Source organism: Pipistrellus kuhlii, unplaced genomic scaffold (genome assembly GCF_014108245.1).
Source record: "Pipistrellus kuhlii isolate mPipKuh1 unplaced genomic scaffold, mPipKuh1.p scaffold_m20_p_14, whole genome shotgun sequence".
NCBI classification, from domain to species: Eukaryota; Metazoa; Chordata; class Mammalia; order Chiroptera; family Vespertilionidae; genus Pipistrellus; species Pipistrellus kuhlii.
Window position 1 is genome coordinate 21,320,999 of NW_023425449.1, and position 10,127 is coordinate 21,331,125.

The following is a 10,127-nucleotide window of genomic DNA, read 5'->3' on the forward strand; positions in this document are numbered from 1 at the left end:
TACTGTCTAAATTTTGTCTTTACCGGCCACTAAAAGGAAGCCATGGGGACCAGCCTGGCCACTCTGAGAAGTGGTACAAGCCAGGGACTCTTGAGGCTACTACCAGAGTCCATCCCCAGCCACCCTCATAGCCTTTCCCCTTTGTTTGCTGGGTCCTTCCCAATGGTGAAAGCTGAACAAAAGGGAACAGGGCTGTGGGATGGTAAAAAGAGCCCTGAATTTCAGTGTGATGAGGAGACCTGTGCTGGAGGTCTGCAAGATGCCCAAGGGCCACCTGGGGTGTCAGGTGGTATCCTCATTTTTTTTTTTTTTTCCAGTTTGGAAAAAGGTAAAGGAGGCTATATATATACTTAGTTTGGAAGAACTAGAAGTCTGTCAAGAAGAGAAGGATTGTCATCAACCCAGACAAAATTATGCACAAAAGTTGTCCTTGTGCCTTGGGCGACCTGAAAATAGTCCTTGCAGTTGGGAGCACAGGGCGAGGGAGGCTGTGTCCAGAGAAGAGGGTGTGAGTTTCGACTCTGACAAGCCTCCTGTGTTGCTTTAGGGAATGTGGAATTCATCCTGCAGTGCACGTGGGCTATGTAGAAGTTAATATAATATCAACTCACATGAAAATAATACAGGAGTCGCCGAAACCGGTTTGGCTCAGTGGATAGAGCATCAGCCTGCCAACAGAAGGGTTCGATTCCAGTCAAGGGCATGTACCTTGGTTCCGGACACATCCCCAGTAGGGGGTGTGCAGGAGGTGGCTGATTAATGTTTCTCTCTCATCGATGTTTCAAGCTCTCTATCCCTCTCCCTTCCTCTCTGTAAAAACAAAACAAAACAATAAACAATAAAATATATATAAAAAATAAATAAAAAATAAAAATAATACAGGAGTTATATGTTGTTCTACAACAAGAAAAAGATAGGTAAGTAGATAGATAATCAACCTAGGTCAGTGGTCAGGCACATTAACTTCATCAGACAGGTATAGTTGTATTCATCTTTCTACCTACAAAATGTGAGCAATATATTTAACCTCATAAAGCCCCAGTTTTCTTATCAGTAAAATGAGGATTATGGGCTCTGCTATAAAGATTAAGTGAAATTATTTAGGTAAAACCCTTTGCCTTTCCTCTGACATACAGTAGAACTCAATCAAAGGTAGTAATTCAATGTGTGTGGTGCCTACATGGAGTAACAAGGAACTCTTGTTTTTCCACTTTTCTCACTCCTTTCTTCCTACCATACTTAGGGCTTTTGATGCATTCGAGTTCGTCCTTTGTTCCTTCCACGTATTGTCCAGCTTCTTGGAGACATTGCTTCCTTTATGTCCTAGTTTAGACTTTCACATGGGTTTCCATTCTTCTCTCCTCCCACCTCAGTGTATTCATTTCCTGTCCAACCACTGCCACACACCCCTGTAAAACCCCAGCCCAGGAGGTAGCTATCTACTAGAGCTGCACATCATCACATACCGTGTCCGTTGTCACTACCCTTTACGTGTGGTCTGCAGCCTCGGCTGGGTGCCCAGCACCACTGTATTCCGTACAAGTGTCCCTGGGCAGCCGCCTCTGCAGTTACATGAAGTCACTGCTACCCCCTCTTCAGAACACTGAGCCCACTCCCAGCTGGCCTTGCTTCAGCAATCAGCCTCACTCTCCCCAGCAGAAAGCACAGAGACTTCCAGTCTCTGTTCCTTCCCCCTCAGCTCAGGGTGCCCCTTCTTCTGTGTGTTATGGACTCTCTCTCCTTCAATTCCTCTAGAACAGTCTTTCATCCACCATCCCCCTGTCTTTCCATTTCTTCCCTACTGATTTCCTTAGTTCATATGTTCAGTTAACATTTATAAAATGACTGTATACAGTCAGTATCTTGGATTCTGGGCAGAAAAGGAAAAATAAAACACATTGTAGTCTCTCCCATACAATGAACTTCATTTTTGTGGCTGTCCCTTGTAATATATGCCACGTATATCCACTGCCTGAAACCTACTTCCCATGGGTCTTCAAGGCTGGTTCCTTCCTTTAGAACTTGCCTTAAAATAATCTCAAAGAAACCCTTCCCAGACCAGCCAATCTGGAGAAATATCCTCTCTCTTGATGTTAACTGTTAACCATCTCTGTTTCCATTATATCATTTATCCCCTGTTGTAATGAGAGACCTCTCTGTTGGTTTACTTCCTGGTTTCTGTTGCTTCTGTCAGTCGGAACCTTCGTGAGGTCTGGAACTCTTGTCTTTTACTCGCTGCTGTATCCCCATTGCCCAGGGTATACCTAGTAGGCTCTCAGAAGACATTTATTGATTTTAAATTCCCAAGTGCTGGGACCATCTTTGCTTTGATCTTACTCTTCCCCCCTCCCCATCTCCATCCTACAGCCAACTGGTTTTCTACATTGACTATGAAGAGAATTGCCCCCAGGAACTTTGAAAATTCCTGATGCTCAAATCACCCTCAGGCCAGTTGTCTGTGGGGTGAGACTGAGGTATCAGTTTTTGTAAGCTTTCCAGGCAATTCTAAAAGCCAAGCTTAAGATATCCAACCTAATCTGACACAGGGGATGCTTGATAGAGAAATGAATGGATGAATGAATGATTCACGGCAGGAAGTCATTTATCTCCTGCTTACCTTCCAATCCTTCTCTTTGTGGTCCTTCCACATGTAGAGCATGTCATCCAGGCATGCAAACACTAAACAAGCCAAGTACTCTCATTTCTACCAAAACCCCCGGACCTCATCTCGGCTACCTAAGGAGTCTCCTGTTGGACTGCCTAGTGAAATCTGGGTGTGGGCTTAATACCATCTTCTCTGCCATATCTTTCCCAGGTCCCAAGGGCTCTCAGCCTCCTTTCTCCTTGCACATGACCCTGTTAAGAATACTCCTGCTGCCACCTGCTGCTGTGTCATGACCGTTTTTGTCTATTTGTATCCCCATGTGCTGCAGACTGTCTGGCCAGAGATGGCATTCTGCAGATGCTATGGAATGAACTCACAAATTAATAGATAAATACATTGAATGAATTATTTTTATTGATTTCAGAGAGGAAGGAAGAGGGAGAGAAAGAAACATGAATGATGAGAGAAAATCATTGATTGGCTGCCTCCTGCACACCCCCTACTGGGGAGTGACTCCTGACCAGGAATTAAACCAGTGACCTCTTGGTTCCTGGGTTTACACTCAACCACTGAGCCATGCAGGCCAGGTGAATGAATGGACTTTTTAAATTGACTTCCAGAGACAGAGGAAAGGAGAGAGAGAGAGAGAGAGAGAGAGAGAGAGAGAGAGAGGGAGAGAGGAGAAACACTGACTGGCCTCCTATATGCCTATATGTGTCTTGACCAGGGATCAAACCTGTAACCCCCTAGTGCACAGGACAATATCAACAGACTGAGACACACTTCCAAATAGGGAGCGGTTGTAGGGTTAAGCCTCGGAATGACCTGCTGACAAAGTCGCAAACAAGTCCCAGCTTAGAGGACAGTCCTCTAAGCATAATTAAACTTGATCTTATTACTGCTCCCTAGATCTTTCCTGGGTAGATAATGGGCTGTGGGAAGGGCAGCAAGTGCTGCCAAATTTGTTTACCTATGACTGTAAAATAAACCATCAGCTTGCAGTCTGGCTCTGTTCTGTGGCCTCAATCAGGCACAGAAGATCCACTTAGACCCAGCTTATTCTCTTTGACTGTCTTTTCTTCATCCTTCACCAGCCCTCCCATAGGCTTGCCAAACCCTTGGCTGTGCTGACACGGCACACCGCAGGACCTACATTGAATGCATTTTTAAAGAGATGCTCTACCGTTTCTTTGTTTTGTTTGTTTGGTTGGTTGGTTTGGGGTTTTTTTCATTTAACAGCTTTATGGAGCTATGAATCACATAACATACAATTCCTCTATTTAAACTGTACAATTCAATAGTTTATAGGATATTCACAGTTAATCATCCACACAATCAAGTCACTCCCCATGTGTCCCCAGGCTCCCAGCCTAGATAACCACTAATCTACTTTCTGTCCCTATATATTTGCTTACTCTGGGAATTTAATATAAGCGGAATCATATAATAACTGTGTGTTTTGTGTGATTGGCATCAAGGTCCACTTTTGAAGACTCATTTGGCTATAAGCACCTGTTTCACACTGAGTCAATGTGACAGAGCGTGGGCTCTGGCAGAGATCTTGAAGGACAAACCAAGGCAGTATTTCTTAGACAATATTTACATAGAAACCTGGTAAATTATCTAAATTCTTGAGCTAGGGGAAAGGGGATAGAGAAGCTTAGCTACACTTACTACCACAGAATAAGGGGAGAGGAGATGGATTCCAGAATGGTTCAGCTCTGCCTCACTGTGGTATGGCTGTTGGGGCAGGACCTCCTATGCCATAAGGAACTCCCACTGAGGGGAAACTAGGTGGGCCAGACTCCAGGTTTGCCAGATATTAGTTGAAATTGTTTATTCCTGGCTTCCTCATCTCTAAAAAGCAGATAAAAATAATTCCTGCCTCTCAAGTACCACATCATTACATTATTATAAAGATTAAGTAAAGAGGGGATGTCTATCAAGTACATAGCACAACACCTGGGACATTATAAAAGCCTGGTGAATATTTATGCTCTTGTAATGATGAAGTTTGACCACAGCTAATATGAAAAGGGAGTTCTGGTGCTTTAAAAAAAAAATAAGACAAGAAGTTATAGAAAAACGTCACACACCATGCTGGTATCTACTGACAGAGGGTCATTGTGTTCTGCTTGACAGTAAGGGTGGTGGCAAGAAGCTAAAGAGCAATCGTTAAAGAAAAGTGTGGGGAGGAGGTGGGTTAGGACGATTTCTGGCATAAAAGCTGATGGAAAGCACCTAGTTTTCCCACCAAATGCTCATCAGTGCCGCCCTCTCTGGTTTGGCTCAGAGACTAGAGTGTTGACCTGTGGACTGAAGGGTCCCAGGTTTGATTATGGTCAAGGGTACATGCCTAGGTTGCAGACTTGATCCCTGGTGGGGGAAGCATGCAGTAGGCAGCCAATCGATTATTCTTTCATCATTGATGTTTCTCTCTCTCCCTTGCGCTTGCTCCAAATTATATATATATATGTAATTTTTTAAAGCTCATCAGTGTCGCTAATAGGAAGAAAATGTTGGCTCTATGGATCTTAGGTCTCATTTGTTCGCCTGCACTTCTCTCCAGCAATTTCTTTCTTTTTCCTTCTACTATTCTTATTTGGCAGACCTGCCTGGAGCATCCTCTGCTAAGTCCACCTGGGGTGTCTCTTAAGCACATCTGAATTCAGAACTTGGAAAGACAATTCAATGATCAGACACACCATTGCTAGCAAGTGGCCACAGGAAATACCAATTTTGCTACCAACTGATCAGACAGTTATCCTACTGGTTCTAGGGGAGCTGTTCTTGCATGGAAGCACGGAGTGTCTATTATATTTTGAGTAATGGGGGGTAATTAATGGGCCTTCATCTGATTTCCACTGCTTTGAAAGGACTTTCCTTCACATCCAGCAAACCCTGGATTAGTGCTCAGCTATCTCTTTCTTTGCTTTCTCAGTTCGCAATCCCACAGTTCCTTATACATGTCTGTAAGACAGTGTCCAGTTGTCACCTGTATATATGACCAGCTCCTCTGCTGAGCTGTGAACAAGTCAAACATAAGGGCCTTCTTCATTTATTTCTGTGTCTCCCATTAATAGCCCTGGGCTAGCACACAATTTTCATTGCTCCAATTTTACAGATATATGTTGAGAACCTACTGTGTGCTGACACTTCAGAAGCATGGGATTTTTATGTCTGAAATGAATTTTGAGAGAGGAAATGAGGCCCAGAGAAGATTTCTTATCAAGTTCCCCAAGGCCTGGATGAAATATAATAAAAGACTTTTTTTTTTTTAACATGGTTAGGAAACTAGAGAAAATTGTTCATTAATGGTTTTCCAGCTCAAGCACTAGCCCTTCAGTTGGTGATTGAAGATATAAATACAGACCAACCCAAATCTGCAATGTGGCTATTCCACTGTTGTCTGACTGTACTAATTACATCCCCATGCGCTGGCTTACATCTTGCCCACGCTAGGTCAAGCAAGGGCCTGTAAAAAATTAACTTGGTGCAATTGCACAACCATGGAAAGCTTGAGTTGCTTCTTGGGGTAATGAATGAGATTCTTCAATTGCCTTGTGAGAACATTTCCAGTGGGAGGAAAAACAGAACGAGTTGTCACAAATATCGATGTTCCCATCAGGCTCAGGTGACGTTATGATACAACAAAAGGATTTATGGGACACTTATTTGGGCCAGGTTGGGGCACAAAAAAATCTTGTTCTATTTTTGTCCTTAGTCCTTTGTTGAATATCTATTATTAAAAACTTTTTGAAGGTGATGGATATTTGTTACATTGACTAGTATATACATGTGTCCACTTCATCAAATTAGATACATCAGATGTGTGTGGCTTTTTAAAATATAAATTATACCTCAATGTATGTGTTTTTTAAAAAAGAACCAGTTTCACTCAGCTAGTGTGGCTCAGTGGTTGAATATCAACCCATGTACCAGGAGATCGAGGCTCAATTCCCTGTCAGGGCACATACCAGGTTGCAGGAGGTAGCCTTTCAATGTTTCTCTCTCATCATTAATGTTTCTATCTCTCTATCTGTCTTCCTCTATATGAAATTAATGCAAATATATATATATACATATATATATATATTTATATGTGTGTGTGTGTGTGTGTGTGTGTGTGTGTTTAAAAAACTCACAGTTTTCTCATTGAGTCAAAACCACAGTCCAGCAAGCCTCAATGTTCTGTGTCTCTCACAAAGGCAGACTTTTGATAAGAAAGAGCAAGACTATGATTCCTGCCTAGCTACTGCTGAGTTTCTCTTAATTATTCATAATGGCACTAATGTCAACAAATGCCATAGATCGGGCCAACATCATCTCTCATCTGGATCACTGAGAGTCACCCAACCATCCTTCTCTACTCCAATTTGAAGTCTTCTAATATATCTTCCATGCTTCAACCACAGAGATTGTCCAAAAATGCTAACCTGGCCATCCACTCAGTCTGCTTAATATCCTGCAGGATTTCCTGATTGTTCAGAAAATAAAGCATTAACTCCTTCAAATAGTTTAGCAATAACTTGGTGAAGACAAAGGTCCACAGCTAAGGAGATGCATGAGCTGGAACCAGTCCATGTTCCACATGGCTAGCCATGAAACCCAGCATGGGTCCATTTCTGCTTCAGACCCCAAAAAGGCTACAGGTATATCCTGGAGGGCCTATCACTTCCTGCTGTAGGCTCACATCTAATCCCCCTATACCTGCTTCCATCCTAACCTAAGCATTACATTCCCACTGCATTGGCATCTCAAAATTCTCCCTCTGTTCTACTCCCGATGCTTGGCCCATGTTCTCCTCCACTTGAACTTCTTTTCATTCCTCCTTTCCCCTGGGCAACTAACATTCTTCTTGCTGCTATCCATGCTATCCACTTAAGTGTCATCTTCTCTGGCCCTCTTAGACTGGGTTAGGTGCTCCTAATATGGGTTCTCAAAGCACCGTATGTTTTTCATAACTGAGTGCTTATTTTACAGTTTTATAACTGCCCAATTCTCTGTCCTTTTTTGAAAGCAAGGACTATACCATGGTTCTTTGAAACCTCAAAATGTATTCAATAAATGTCTATTGATTAAAGAAATAAATGACTAAATGGATGGACACATGAATATGTTTAAAAAAGAAAACTTGAACTTATGTATCCAATGAACATCACATTTTGACTAAAAGAGCTCCACAAACTTATTACATACTGACCTGTAAAGTCATCCCCCCTTAGCTGTATTTCACTTTCCACAGTTTGAATTATCTATCATCAACTATAGTCCAAAAATATTAAATTAAAAAATCCAAAAATAACTCATAAGATTTAAATTATGTACCATTCTTTGTAGGGTGATGAAATTTTGTGCAGTTCTGCTCCATCCCACTTGGGATATGATGTATTTCTTTGTCCAGCTGTATGCCCTTCCCGCCCACTAGTAACTTAGTAGCCATATAGGTTATCAGACCTACTGCTGTAGTATCCCAGTGCTTGTGTCCAAGTCATCCTTACTTGACTTAATAATGGTCCCAAAGACTAGTGGTGCATTTGATTAAGCATGGTTATAAAGGAGGGAGAAGAAATCAGGGATGATTTCAAGGTTTCTGGCATCAGCAACTGGTTACTGATGGTGCCATCATATGATCTCAGGATTGTAAAGATAGTAAGTTCACTTTAAGACATGTCCAGTTTAAGTTATAGACTTTAAGAAATAAAGGCAGAGACCATCTCTGTATGCCCAGTTTCTGGCATCCCTGTAGTAGGTGCTCAAAGTGTTTCTTGAACTGAACTGAATTCTACAGGTACATCTTACCTATAGAATTTTCAATATCCAATTTCAACTGTGTCTTCTGTCAAATTCCATGCAAAGACCCATACAAACATACTTCTCTAGTATTCACATACGATTTATCCATATGACCAGCTAAAAAATTTCAACCCATTGGAAAGTATGACTAAGTAATTTTACTGCAATAATAGTTTTCACTACGCGGTGGAAGAAGTCAGGAAAGGGGCTAGTTATTAAAGCAACCACAAATTGGTTCAGGGCTACAGTTGGCTTTCAATTTCACTATAAATTTCAGAGAAGCCATAAAAGATTCAAGTGCAATCTGGTTCATTGATTAGAAACATTTGAAGGGACCCCAGGCAGGCACGTGTTTCACATTTCCTGCCCCAAAGTTTGCCAAGGATTAATCTTCCTCCTCCCTCTGTAATTTCAGAAAACAGAATCACTCCAGCTGGCCTTTGGAAGGACAGGACCTGGGTCAGGAGAACATCTGCAAATCCAGGACTTCCGCAGACTGAGAGTTAGTAAGTCAATGCCATGCAGAGGAAAGTTTGCCCCACCCAACTTTCCCCATCTTCCCAATCCTTCATGCTCCCACCCTTAACCCAGTCCATGTCCAATTCCACATCCCAAAAGAAGAGAGTTTGGGAATGATCCTCTCAAGTGAGAACACTGTTGTTTCACTCAGAACCTCCCCTCCCTCTTTCCCTTCCCAGAATACAGATTTCAGAATGGAATAGGCACAGGACTTAGTGCCAGAAAGACCCAAATTTGAAACCAAACTCCACCACTTCCTTTGAGTAATTTATTTCACCTCTTGAAGCCTCAGATGTCTTCATTTACAAAACAAGAATGATAAGACCTACTTTGAAGAGTAAAGACCAAATGAGGTAACATATACATGAGTGTGATGTTAGCAGACATGCATGGGCCCTTCTTGCCCCTTTCCTTCTGTAGGATGACATGCCTGAGCAAGTGTGGAGCCCAAACTGTCACTGTACACAATCCCCACTCTCAGGAGTTCCAAGGAAATGGGTCTGATTCACCCACAACTGGAGACCAGATCAGGGTGCTCTGTGAAGGGCTCAGATAGAGTCACCTCACCCTCCTGTCACTGGGTAGATGAGATCACAACAAATCTGGCCTCTCTCAGATTACAGTGCTACAAGAGCAAGGATGGAAGAGCTAATTCTGCCCAGAACAGTCATGTCAGATCTCATAGATGAGACACCATTTGAACTGGCCCTTAATGACCACATAACATTTTCTCGAAGGGAATCAGGGATATTTCATGTAAAAGGGGTAAATGAATAAAGACACTGAGGCCACGATGTACTCAAGAAACTATAATTGGTTAGACATGGCTAGAGGAAAGGTAAATGAGAGAAACGCTAGGAGATAGCTGGCCAGGGCAACTGGGCTAGTTTCCCAAGAGTTTGCCATGCGAGGCAGAGCTCTGGATTTAATCCTATAAATTATAGGTTCATTAAAGCAATTTGAAAGTTCCTCTTTTGTATTTTATTGTACAAATACTCTTAGTCCTTTGATGAGGTTATGTCTAATAAACCCACAGTTTAAGTTGAAAATATCCTAAGTTGAAAGTGCATTTAATATATCTAACCTACTTAAACTTGCTCAGGACACAATCCCTAAAAAATGTTGGCAACATGGGGCACTGTAGACAGCGGTGGTTTACCCTCAAGGTCTTGTGGTTAGCTGGGAGCTGGGGCTCTACCCAGCGTTA